Genomic DNA, 14,277 nt, shown 5'->3' with positions numbered 1-14,277 from the left:
TCCTCGGGTCGGGGTTCAGCAAGAGAGAGAGTTGAGGGCGGTCTTGAGGAATGGAGACCAGACAGTATGATTCAATCCTGTTTATTCTTCAGTCTAAGTCCTAAGTCTTGAGTTCCTAGTGCCTAGTTCCTAGTCCCTAGTGCCTCCAAGTTCCAAGTTACTTCTTCCAAATTCTCTTCCAAGTGCCTGCTACCTAATGCCTAATTCCTACTCCAAGTTGTACTCCAAGTTGTACTCTCTGAAGTGTCTCCTTCTCTCTTCTGTGTCTCCCTAATGTCTGCTGTGTCTGGTTCTCTCTAGAGCCAAGTGTCTTCTACTTAATGTCTGATGTGTCTGATTCTGATCTGTTCTGTCTCTGCCTTTTATATGTCTCACTTCTAAGCCACGCCTTTTGGTCACACCTTTAATCATGCTCTTAGGTCTTGTCTCTAAATCTGATCTCTACACTTCTAAGTCATACTCTTAAGTCACACACCTTTAATCTCACGCACCTTTAATCTCAAGGTATCTAAACCAAGTTTATCGGAGTGTGCTCAGTTGTTGTAGGCTATTGTAATCCAAGTCACATGTCAGGGTCAGGGTATATGGCTCAAGATGGCTGCAAAGCTGATAGCCACTTTCTGCTAAAAGTCGGCCCCCAACATAGATGGGCTCTGGGGAGCTAAGCTTTGAAAACTGCCTGTTGATGCAGTTCAGAAGTTATGTACTGCACAACATCCTTCCTTGAAGGGACTTGTTAGGGGGCAATTTTTTTCCTACGGTAGAAACAAAACCTTAGTGGGCAGAGACAGACAGATGTGCTCTGTTTGTACTCTAGTCGAGTGAAATTCTTAGAATGAAAAGTCGAGGTAGGTTGTAATAGACAGTTGTGACCACAGAACACCCTGCTATTTTCCTGGTTGAAGTGAAACTGATAACTATTTCCATTAGTCTAGGATTGTCCAGAAAAATAAAATCTGGTCTCAAGATATACAGAATTTTCTTCTTAAGAGATACCTCAAAGTATTCTCTAAACTACTTTAGCAGAGTTCAATTCCCTTAGCTGATTTTGTATTGCCGTTTTTAGCAAAAAGAAAAGCCAAGGCTGCCATGTGCATTTGGCTGCTCGTGTGCCCCTTTCTGTCAGTAGTCTTCTACTTACAATTCAGGATATCATATTCTAGCACAATGTGTTTGAAAAGTCGTTCTTTGTAGCCCATGGGAAAGACTTTCCATTTATGGAGATTTCGGCATGCCAGATGATAGGTGCCGGTGAGTCTGGCTGGAGTTTCCATATTGTATTAGGAATAACTTAGTGTCTAGGCTTTCAAGGAGGGCTCAGATCAGATTATCTAAATGAAAATGGGAATACAAAGTCAGCTAAGGGAATAGAATTCTGCTAAATTAGTTTAGAGATTCTCTGAGATTATTTTACATTATCTCTTAAGAGGAGAATTTCTGTATATGTTGAGGCCAGGTTTTATTTATTTATTTTTATTTATTTGACAATTCTGAATGAATGGAAAAAGTTATGTTTCACTTCAAGAAACTTCCTTTTTTCTTTTTCTTTCTTTTTTTCTTTTCCTTTCTTTTTGTTTATTTTGTTTTGTTTTAGGCCATTGAGAGTAACTTTCTGGATTGATGACCTGTCACTTCTGAAGATATTCTCTAAAAATCAGGAAGTTTAATGTACATAAAACAGCACACAGTTGTGTGATGCAGTTAACCAAGAGGAGGCTACTGTCATCTCCATCTCAGACCAGAAGCAACTTCTGCCACCCGCATCCTTATTTTCTTCCATGGTAACAGTCCTGCTCTGTTGAAGTGTTTCCTGTTAACAGTGTGGAAACATCCCTTAGGTTGCCCTTAAATTTCATAATCTGATACTTTTCAGTGTTCTAGTAAGATTATATATTTACCTTAATTTCTCTTTTTCCAAATGAGACCTCGTGATTCATTTTAGGTGATGCACTATTGGTGCCTATACTTGACACCATGACAAGCTGCTATTTATCTATTATGCAATGCATGGTTTTGGTTTACTCTGTAAAAGAACAAATGGTTTGGAAGAAATAATTTTAAATTGTAGTTATTCCATTTTTTATAATTTCCTTTCAATTTATATATCAGTATTTACTTTATTTTAGCCAATATTAGCAAATTTTAGCTATCTATATTCGCCATTCTGTATTAGCCATTCTAATATTTTTACTTAAACTCATGCTCATGTTGATAGCTTCTTCAAACTTCCTGTTGCACCTTTTGAGCCATCTTTTTATTTCTTTGAGCACCGTCTTTCTTGCTAGAACAACCTGAAGGAAAAAAACAAACAAACAAACTCATCTTAAGCTTAGGTTTCACAGTACCTAAGTACCTGGGATTTGTTGCTTCTCCTAAGAGATTTTCCAACATCTTGTGGAATGTGGCAGAATGATGTTCAAAAACCAATATTAGACACCAGATATATTCATTTTTTGTTGTTTTTTTTTTTTTTTGTTTGTTTTTTTTGTTTGTTTGTTTTTTTTGTTTTTTAGTTTTTGGAAAGGCCTTGTGCTCAGACATTGTTGAAAAGAACAAAGCTGACAGGCGCAGCTCCACAGAGCCCCCTCCCTCACACAAATCCCAGACGCAGAGAAAATGATGGAAGGGGTCGAAGCAGTGGCCGAAGGGGCAGCGACAGAGCCCAAAATGGAGGAAGAGAGCAGCGTCCCTGCGTGCTGAGCAGCAATGGAGATCTAGGCCCGAAGGGTGAAGAACCTACTCAGAATGAGAAGAGGAAGGAGAAAAACATAGAGAGGAGGCAATCACTTTGAGCCATATGCCAACCCAACTAAAAGATACAGGGCCTTCATTACAAATATACCTTTTGATGTGAAATGGCAGTCACTTAAAGACCTGGTTAAAGAAAAAGTTGGTGAGGTACCAAACGTGGAGCTCTTACTGGACGCCGAAGGAAAGTCAAGGGTATGCGCTGTTGTTGAATTCAAGATGAAGGAGAGCATGGAAAAGGCTGCTGACGTTGTAAACAAGCATAGTGTGAGTGGAAGGCCACTGAACGTCAAACGAGATTATCCATGCATTACAGGCTGGAAGACCTGGATGCACAGTATTTGCAGCAAATCTGGATTATAAAGTTGGCTGGAAGAAACTGAAGGAAGTATTTAGTATGGCTGGTGTGGCGGTCTGAGCAGACATTCTGGAAGATAAAGATGGGAAAAGGCGTGGAATAGGCACTGTGACTTTTGAACAGTCCATTGAAGCTGTGCAAGCTATATCTATGTTTAATGGCCAGTTGCTGTTTGATAGACTGATGCACATCAAGATGGATGAGAGGGCTTTACCAAAGGGAGATTTTTTTTTCCTCCTGAATGTTCACAGCAAACTTCCCCATGGACTTGGTGTTAATGGCATGGGGTTAGGGCCTTGAGGGCAGCCTATTGATGCCAAACCACCTGAACAAAGGCATTGGAATGGGAACGGAAGGCATAGAATTTGGAATAAATAAAATTGGAGGCATGGAAGAACCCTTTAGTGGGGGTATGGAAAACATGGGACGGTTTGGATCCAGGATGAACGTGGGTCAAATAAATCAAATACTAAGTAATGCACTGGAGAAAGGAGAGATTATTGCAAAGCAAGGAGGAGGTGGAGCTGGAGGCAGTGTTCCAGGGATCGAGAGGATGGGCCCTGGCATTGACCACATTAGCGGTGCTGGCATGGAGCACATGGGCACAGGCTTAGGCCATGGCATGGATCGAGTGGGCTCTGAGATTGAGCATATGGGCCTGGTCATGGACCACATGGGCTCAGTTGAGCATATGGGCTCCAGCATGGAGCGCATGGGTCCACTAGGTCTTGACCACGTGACCTTCAGTATTGAGTGCATGGGCCAGACCGTGGAGCGCATTGGTTCTGGTGTGGAGCGCATGGGTGCCGGCATGGGCTTCTACCTGGAGTGCATGGCCACACCCATTTGGACTGTGTGGTCCAAACCATTGAGCACATGGGTTCTGGTGTAGAGGGAGTACATGGGTCCTGCCATTGAGCAGATGGGCCTAAGCATGGATTGAATGGTGCCCCCAGGCATGGGGGCCCGACCTGGAGCGCATGGGTCCTGTGATGGATCATATGGCCACCGGCCTGGAGCGCATGGGCACCAACAACCTGGAGTGCATGGACCTTGAGCGAATGGGAGCCAACAGTCTTGAGCGCATGGACCTGGAGCGCATTGGCACCAACAGCCTGGAATGTTATGGGCCTTGAAATGGGCCCAGCATTGGGAGCTGTTATTGAGTGATTGGCCCTGTGTGGCTCCAGTGGTGCTAGCTTTGACCAAGCCATTGAGATGGAGCAGGGCAACTTTGGAGGAAGCTTCGAAGGTTCCTTTGGCAGAGCTGGAGGCCATGCACCTGGAGTAGCCAGGAAGGCCTGCCAGATATTCGTGAGAAATTTCCCATTTGATTTTACATGGAAGATGCTAAAGGACAAATTCAATGAATGTGGCACATGCTGTACGCCGACATCAAGCTGGAGAACGGAAAGTCCAAGGGGTGCGGTGTTGTTAAGTTTGAGTCTCTAGAGGTGACTGAGAGAGCCTGCTGGATGATGAATGGCATGAAGCTGGAGTGGCAGAGAGATTGATGTTCGAATTGATAGAAATGCTTAAACAGTTGCCTTTTTTAAACATTAATACCAGACCTCTGAATTTGTTTTGTTATTGTTGTTGTTGTTGTTAACCATTTTAATTTGCTCTCTGGATGTAAAAAGATGTTTAAAAAATTCAGTTGCTTTTTGGGGTAAATTAATTTTTTAATGATTAGGGTTCCATTTGACTGTTTGCATTGAGATTGCAATGTGCGCCATTTTTTTGTAGTTGTGGTATCTTGTTGACGTCGAATGTGACTTTGATAATAAATACCAGTACCTGAAAAAAAAGAGAAAAGAACAAAGCTGAGAAATGTAAGTATAGTGAGTATATATATTTGTAAATATGCCTTAATATTTATATTCATAAACACATGTGAATTATATGTATATGCAAGCATATGAATCAAGTCATTGTTTTTAATTTCATCTTAACACTACAGAGTTTGAGTTCTATTTCCCTTCTTTTATATACACTCTTCGATTAAAAATAAGAAAACTTAGTTTTTCTATACTTAATAGATCAGTCTTTGTCCCTTGACGTCATATTTTACCTTTTCTCAGTGCTCCTGCTTCTTGTGCTGTTAATGCGGACACTACTCTAATTGGCTCTGCTGTCCTGTGCTGAGTCCTACCCTATCCTGTGCCAATGTACCTGCCCTCATATTCCTCAAATTACCCCATCTTTGTATGTAATTTACTAATCAGACTTGAGTTCTTTTGTTAGGACTTTATCTCTTTGTAGTGGACACTCCTTTCTTTCTTTCTTTTTTCTTTGTTTCTTTTTTCTTTCTTTGCCTTGACTTGCCTCAATTATATGATAGTAGGATGGCCTTCCTATGGGCATCTTCCACACTTGCATCTGCCATGGACTCGAGTCACTATGACTACCTACCCATCACTTTGCCCACTGCTACATTATTGCCTGTCATACCTGACTCATTAGATAGCTTTTGCATTAGAGATGAAAGCATAGAGAAGAGAAGAAGACATGGAAGAAGAGCTTTTTAGTGCATAGTCCTAATTTATAGATCTAGTTTCTGGTAATTAGTACTAATATGAAGTCTTTAAGCTTACAATGTTTTATAGATTTTTCTAACCATAATTTAACTGGAAATATCAACACATATATAAAGTTCCAAGTAAGTTTTATTTATATTCGTTAAGTCAAATTATAAGAAAAGCAATGTGAAATGCAGCTTAACAGTAGCTACTTAAGAGAACTTGTTTTTTCAAGCCTAGATCATCATGTAACTCTTTTATTTACAAATGACTGTGCATACATATACAAATACAATATATATAACATATACAAACACAATATATACATGTGTATACAAATATATATGCAAACTTAATATATGCACACTCAAACAGCCACACATATATACATATATACATACATATATGTATGTATATCTGTATATCCATATATATATATATATGTATATATATATATATATGAATAGATAATAAGAAAACACAGGCCCTAGAAAATTATAGGCTGGATCATTGAAGGATGTTGCAAATTTTGTTTTCCAAGCAAATTAATTTTAAACATCATCTTATAAATACATATTAAATCACTAAAAACTGAAGAGAGAAACCAGGCTACTGTCTGCAAAGAACATGTGTAACACACTTCTGCAGCTTTAGGGTCCCTGTACAGTCTTCTTAACTAAACTGTTTAGCTGATGTTTGACAAAGACTTTGAAAAGCAATGAAACCGAAGTAACTTTGTAAAATAATGGCTTTGGTATTTAGTCAACTTTTTAAAAATAAAGCTATTACTTAACAGCAAAGTGGCAGTCATGAAATGCCAACCAGCCTTAAATACCATGCTTATTCTCATCAGCAGTGGCAGGTGGGGGCAGCTCTTCATTTCTGCTCACCACAGAATCGATTCTGAGCAAACTCCTTGAAGGTCTGGAAATGAAAGAGTTTGACGTGGCTGTAAAGTACATCAACAGAAGATTAACTGTGCATGTGATTCTGAGAACCTGCTTCTTACTCACTCATTTCCAAATTAAACAGCATTGAGCATCGCTGCACAGCTGTAAAACCTGGAGATTCTGTCAGGAGGGCACTTGCTCACCGGCTTTCTGTCAGGCTGTAACCATATAAAACCTCACTAGAATAACCTTTGTTTGCTCCCAGGTCTACAGTTATGCCCCTCACAGGAGGCCATCATCTCCATGGCTAGGCATAATGCCCTTGCCACCATGCTCAGCCTGCATCGACAGCTTAGAGTGGAAGCACTTCTAATTCTGAATTAACTCATAATTGTTTCCTCTGATCTCTTTTAAAATCAACTAATAGCTATGAAAGCCTGACAAGCTGCTCAAAATAATGACTAATGGCAGTCACTAGAGAGGGTAAAGAGATCAAGGTAAGTCTCTGCCACATAAGTCACTATTTGATGGAAGTGAAATTTTTTATGCCTAGTCTCATAATTGTAAATTCTGACATAGAACAAGTAAAGGTTCCTTATATTATTGCCTCTAATTAGCTAAAAGTGAGAAAACCATTAAAAAGCATGAAAAATTTTATCCCTTTATTATTGACAAATAGTATTTATCAGAATGAAATAAGATATTTGTGCTGTTTTGCAGTCATATAGCTGAATAGAGGCAGAATACTAAGACTAATTTTAGTTACTTTTGAGTGTGATTAATGTTATTTCAGTAATGTAGTTAGGGTTTAGATGATCACCAGATAAATATTCTGATAATAAACTATTATGTATATTCTGTAAGATTTCTTATTTCCTTCCTTGTAACAAACCCATTAACTGGGTATTCATAATCAGAATTTTCACATGATTTTCTTTTCTGCTTTAATAAAGACTTAAAGAGTAATCAATTAAAAGATATTTATATTTTAACCTACTTTCTACTTCAGTTCACCAATATAAGTACACAAAGTAAAAATAAAAAAAATTAAAAATATCAGCAATGAACTTGAGAAAAAACAATGGGGGATGCAAAGGAAGGAGTAGGAGGAGGAAAGGAAAAATGAATATGACTTCGTTATATTTTAAAGATTAAAATGATTCTAAAAAGAGAAAAAATACTTTTTGAAAGCTGCATTATATCTGGAAGTATTCAAAATTACCTATAGATCCTAATTTTTAAAAATGTCAAAAATTTAGACCAATTATTTAAAGTTGAAATTTTATTTATTTTCAAATTTGTTAAACTTGATTCAATTTTTAAAAGTTTAACATTGACTTCAACTTTCCCAAATAAACACAAGATGATCACTGTAAGTAAGTTTATTATATATTATTACAGTGACATTAACATTGTGGATAACTTCTAGTCACGGTAATTGGTGCAAATGCCATGCTAAATTATGAGCACTCAGAGAAAACTACAAATTGGATCAGTAATTGAAACAAGGAAAGGGACAGTGGACTGTCCTGGGAAATGATATTGTGCTATTCATGACTCCATCACAACCACAGAAACAGGAGTAAGGCTTTGACTTGTTAATTTATCCCACCTCTTACCTCATCTGCTCAAAAGCTTTTCTGCTTGAAAGTAGGGTTCACATGAAACTGGCCAGATGTGAATCTCTTATACTTATTAGCTGTAGTCAAGAGCTCCATGTAAAAGAAAGTTGGTGGCAAATGTAGTCACCCAGGTGGGTATTCAGGCCACCGTGTGCTCTCTGCCTCTATTATCAGAAGGATTCTGTGTTAGAGATATTCCCATGTCTTGTAGAAAGTGGAGTGTAGGTGTTTATGTCACATGCAGTGGCATTCTAAAGCTCAAAATCAGAAGTGAGGAATTCTTTTGCCTATGACTAAATGATTCTTATAATTTGTGGACTGCAGAAATACCAATCAAGTTTGGATAAAACTTTGGAGATTGGATTGAGGGGCAAACATGATTTAGAAAAAAAAAAAAAAAAAAGAAAAAGAAAAACAAAACAAAACACTAACAAAAACAAAACTGAAAAATCAAAACAGGAAAAGAGTCTTTTCTTGGCCCAAAGTAACATAAAGACAGAGAGCAGCTTGGTTGGGACATACCTGCTGACTAGGCATGAGGGATGCTGCTTTGCAGTGATAAAACCATGATCACATGATCACAACAGGATTTTACTGTTCAAGTTAGCTAACTGGTCCATGTGCTGACTGTGACAGGATGATAGAGATATTTGAATCTTAGATAACAGCAGGAGGGGCAGATGATTCTGACAGAAGAAATCTGAGAAAGAAGAGTTAGGAATCTACTACAATAAATGCCAGGTTAGGGTAAGGACTGAGGGACATGGGATTGATTTAGAAAATGCCATGGGAAGGGATAAACAGGGTTATATCTATTTTACTTTTTTTCAAATATGAACATTAAAGTTCAAAAAAAAGAAATGTAATTCTCATTAAGAAAAGCATTTTAATTGAAAGGTGAGTGTAAGGGTTCACTGAGGCTACAGACTGTGGGAGAGTCTCTTTTTACATCTTTCTTCATGGACTTCACTACCTATACTTAAGCAATCTGCTTCACAACTCGTTCGCTGGCTTTTCTAAGTATCTTGTTTTAGCAATAATGTCCTTCCTTCATTCTGGTCTTCAAGACAAAACCAAATGTTAGAGGAAGTAGTTGTAAAGATATTAGTTTAATATTATGGGAGAATCAATAATAACATGAACTATTTCCTGACTAAAAGGCAGAAAATACTTCCATACTCAGGCAGAATGATTAGATAAAGCACATTTTATACTATTTTAAGGTGTAATAAACAGGTTCCATTCTCACCAAAGACTCAAAGTCAAGCTACATGACAGTTTAGGCCCTCAAATGGATTAGATAGCATTGATGTTTTGGTAGGGATAGTAGAATATTCTATATATCAACAATATGCTCTTAATCACCCTCATGGTAGACATGTATTTCTCTTGTAAAAGTCTTCTGTCAGGAATCTTGGCTGTCTTACACTAAGAATTTGTTAATGAAACTGAGATTTAAAGTGATTGAGAATCTTCTGTATATATGACTCCCTCATACATACAATATTGTATTTGTTGTTCCATAAATGGGTAAAATGGTATAAATAGTACCTAAATTTACATCTAATTTATATGTTAGTGTCCTTAGTGTTTGGGATCCAACAGATGTACTTTATTCTATTGAGCTAAAATGTTTTTTTCAGACTTATAATTTGAAGCACTAGGAGACTCTAAGGCCTTGAAGTGAGGGGTGGAAATGACATAAGTGTGCTTCTCATGTACAACAAGCTCCACAATGATATTTTAAAAATAACAAAAACACAGTCTAGAGATGATGGGATATGATGTATTTCTAGCACTTGAAGATAGATGCAGAAGCACCAAGATTTCAAGTTCTTCCTGCCCAACAGAATGAGTTCAAGTACAATCAGAGATACATGTGCTCTTGTCTCAAAACAACAAGAATTGCAAACAAAACTTGTGTGAAAATGGATATGTCATGTGTTAAAAATGAATATAGGTGAAGTTTATTTTATTGTATGTACGTGTGTGTGTGTGTGTGTGTGTGTGTGTGTGTGTGTGTGTGCTTCACTATAGGCTTCAACAATTAAGCTTAGTCAATTGTCTTGCATGGAAAGTGCTTTTCCCTACTGACACACCTCACTGGCTGAGAGTAGCTTCACATAAATCTAAAAGAGCGGTTTTACATACATTCATGCTAAGGACTTTATTAATCTGTATTTTGCATATATTTTGTTTTCATATATCTGTAACTGTGTGTATATGTACATTTTGTGTACAGGGGTATGTATAATACATGTATAATGACCATCTAGTTAGAACCGTCACAATGAAAGCAAATTATAGACTACTTAAGCAATGATATTTTCATGCTGATATTCCTAGTAATATATTATTTCCTGTAGAGAAACTCAAATCTACAAATCAAACTCAAATCTCCTGTCCCTTCTAAAGAATGGCCCTATGTGATGTGCTAACTCACTTTATGTGATCTGACATTATTTTGGATTATTGGGCCATAGCCATTATGCTCAGGGACCTTTCATAGTACAGATCCTAAACAGACTTAAACTCATAGATTTGGGTGGTAAGCTTGAACTGTCAACTCATGGTATGCATTGTTTATTATTATAAATGGATAATTTTGTTATAGTTTAGTTATGGATCTTGTTTTACAAAACAAAACAGTAAAGACAGCTTTACTGGCTATCCTGGAACTTGCTCTTTAGGCCAGGCTGGCCTTGAACTCAGAGGTCTGCCTGACTTTGCCTCTCAGTGCCCACTGATGAATGGATAATTTTCAATGAGTAAACAAATATAAATTCCTAGATTGCCTGAGAAACACAAAAGATTGAAAATGGGAATAATGAGGTCAAATGGAAGATTCTCAACAGTATAAGGAAGAACAGATCTTGGGATACTATGAAAGCCAAGTTTAAAAACCAAAGAGCATACTTTGGATAGTCTATGGCCCCAGGCACATATGTAGCAGAGGACTGTCTTGTCTGACCTCAGTGGGCGAGGATGTGCTTAATCCTGTAGAAACTTGATGCTCCAGAGAAGCTGGAGTACGGTGTAAATAAGGTGTAAGGTGGGGTGGATGGGTGGAGAGAGCACCCTCTCAGAAACAAAGAGAGGCATGACCAGGAAGAATTCAACATTTGGATGTAAATAAATGAGAAAGAGAGAGAGAGAGAGAAAGAGAGAGAGAGAGAGAGAGAGAGAGAGAGAGAGAGAGAGAGAGAGAGAGATGTTCTTATTAGACGAGGGCTAGAGGGCTAGTAAAAGAACAGTCTCTTGTGTAGCTGTACTTTTGTCTTAGATCATGTCTCTTTCTTGGTCAGCCATTGTGTGCAGAAGACAACTGTTGCTACCGAGGGTATCCCATCAGTCTTGTCCCCTGGCCGAGAACGTACTGTTGTGTGGTCTTGACCTAGGGGACGTTGACACTGAATAGTTTTCTTAAAATTTGGAAATCGGTCCTGAGTGACACACAGAGAAAGGAGACTGTTCGCTATGCAAGTGCTCTGACTGGATCATCTCTCTAGCCCGAGTCTCATGTTTACTATCTTATAGGCTATAGCATGCCACCCTCTATAATTCATCTTGTGTGGAAATGTGATTCAGTGTGCATGCTGTCTAAGTGTGAATGGCAGTGGACAGTGCTCAGTGAATCTTTCAGTCCACTCTATTACAGCAGCGGTTCCCAAGGTTTCTGACGTCTTCTTGGAATTTTGTACATTAATATGTCTTCAACAAGAAAACTTAAAGTGAAAGTCAGATACTGCGAAGAAATGTATCTCAAGCGTTACATTTACTCTGCAATTGAAGACGGAAGTTCAGGGATGGGGTAAGGACTAGCCTTGAATGGAAAAATGTGTGATGGCAAATGTAGGTAGCATGCTTTGTTCAACTGTTTAAATATTCTGTTTTATTTGCACAATTCAATGGGAAATGCCTGTGCCTTTAATGTGTTTCACTTGAATGCGAATAGCAGAGGGTCATGCCCTAAAATTTAGGGGCCAGCCCATTTATACACAGCCTAGGAAACAACTGTTCTGCTTTCTTTTACTATTGATTCTGAAAGTAGTATCAACATCACTAAAGAAGTAACAGGCGCACAGAATTATTGCAAAAACATCATAACAGGGCTGAGGAGATGACTCAGTGGCTAAGTGTGCTGATGCTATTACCATGAAGCAGAGTTGGGTTCGCAGTTCCCACCTCAGGCAGTTCACAACGGCCTGAAACTCTAGCTCCACAAGATCAAAAGCCCTCTGATGGCCTCTGTGGGCATCTGTTTTCATGTGGCATTCACTCATATGTACACAGGCATATACATATAATAAAAATAATTTATTTAAAGGTAAAAGAACATACTAGAAAGAAAATAAAATTTTATAAAAGTTCTAAATTGTGGTTGGAATGAATAGCAATCATGTTAATAAAAAGCAGCAATAAAGGCTAGAACTTTGAGTCTATCGTGGCTCTGTAATCCTTCTCCCGTTATAAATGGAATTTACATAATGTTTATAGTGCATCTATACTGTATAAAATCAAATAATGTTGCACTATTCCCATCTTTCAACTAAAAATATTACTATTAAAAGGTTCGGCTGCGTGAACATCTAAATAGCAAGCATTGGTCAATTCTGTAAAACTTTGAGGGGGGTCTTCTTTTTGTAAACAAGTTATTTTAATTACAGCTTTATTATAAATAACTTGCAAATCAAAAACAACATGCACCAATATTAACCATATCCAAAGTCTTTACATCTCAATGAAGTTCATTATGTTTAGAATAATTATTCTGAAGCTGTGTCTCTTCACACAGGATTTTACACTTATTTGAGCTTTTGTAGTTTAAATCAAGGCCTGCCTTGGTAGTTCAATGTATATTCTCTTTAAGTGGCCACCAAAAGCTATTTCTTGGTTCAGATAGCATCCACAACTGTTTCAAAACTGACGAGATGATCTCTTTCATGAGTCAGATGATGCTGTTAGTCCTCTGACAATGGGAAAGAGATACAGAGTCATGATAGACTCAAAGTTCTAGCCTTTGTTGCTGCTTTTTATTAACCTGGTTTTATTTCTATTCATGTAGACACACACACACACACACACACATATATATGTATGTATATATTCATATTCACAGTAGAGCCAGGTTGCTATAGTAGGAGGGCTTTTTACATACTCAGTTCTTTCTGTTCACAGAGTGAGACACCTGCTTCTCATGAAGAGATGATGGGAGTTTGTAGGACCTGTGCTCTCTACAATTTTTTCAGCCACATGATTCCACCCATGGACCTCATGACCAAACCATGTCACATGACTACTAAGTATTACAATGTACCTTTAATGATAAAATCTTAAGCAGACAAATGAGTTAGTAAAAAAACCTAATTGTTGTTTAGTTTTAAGTTAAATGATGCATTTTTTTTTTAAGAATTGTAACTGAGATTGTTACTCATTTACACAAATATCTGTAGTTTTTATTGAACTCTGTACATAAAATTTTATATCAGCACCTTTGTCATTGCCATAACAGCATTGTGAATCATTGAATACAGTTTTTCATGCCATTTTATCTTGCTGTCTAGTATCAGATATTGCAATTTTTATATCTATGTATAGAGCTGTTGCTGAAAATTTTATCTGAAGTCCCAGCTTTAGGATATTTGGAATTTTATTCATCTTAAGTGTGCATGTATGTGATCCCTACTGCTTTTTCAATAGATCTCTAAAAGGCTTGTTTAAGATGACAACTGCGATAGAATCAGCTAGTGTGCACCAGAAATATGTGCTCTACTTTCCAGGGTTCAGAATAATCACGAGAAAATAGCTTCCTAGCCAAAGCTGCATTTTCTCAGCCCTTTCCAACCAGGTGGTAGGAAGTGTGTGATGGATCCTTGCCAGTACAATGCTAGCAGAAGCAAGGTGCCTCACATCTACATGAGATTCTAGTAAAGAACACATCTTTACCATGTTCTCTTCCCAATTTGTGGGTTGTTTGGCAGACACTATGTAAAGTGCCATGTGGAAGTATTATTAAAGTGGTTACTTACACGATTTCTGCTTGCAGCTATGCAAGTCTGCTTTGGAGTTTTGAAGCTGACCACTAACATAAGCAAAAGTGCCCTGTATTGCTACCTCTGGTCCAGAGGTTTCTGGGGACA

At 37.9% G+C, this 14,277-nt stretch overlaps 1 pseudogene; it reads left to right on the top strand.

Moving 5' to 3' along the window:
* Nucleotides 1-2,616: 2,616 nt before the first annotated feature.
* On the top strand, nt 2,617-4,645 carry LOC117720756 (heterogeneous nuclear ribonucleoprotein M pseudogene; annotated as a pseudogene).
* The last annotated feature ends 9,632 nt before the right edge of the window (nt 4,646-14,277 follow it).

The sequence above is a fragment of the Arvicanthis niloticus genome, chromosome 15 (genome assembly GCF_011762505.2).
Source record: "Arvicanthis niloticus isolate mArvNil1 chromosome 15, mArvNil1.pat.X, whole genome shotgun sequence".
Classification (NCBI taxonomy): Eukaryota; Metazoa; Chordata; class Mammalia; order Rodentia; family Muridae; genus Arvicanthis; species Arvicanthis niloticus.
This window is presented reverse-complemented; position numbering and strand designations above follow the sequence as displayed.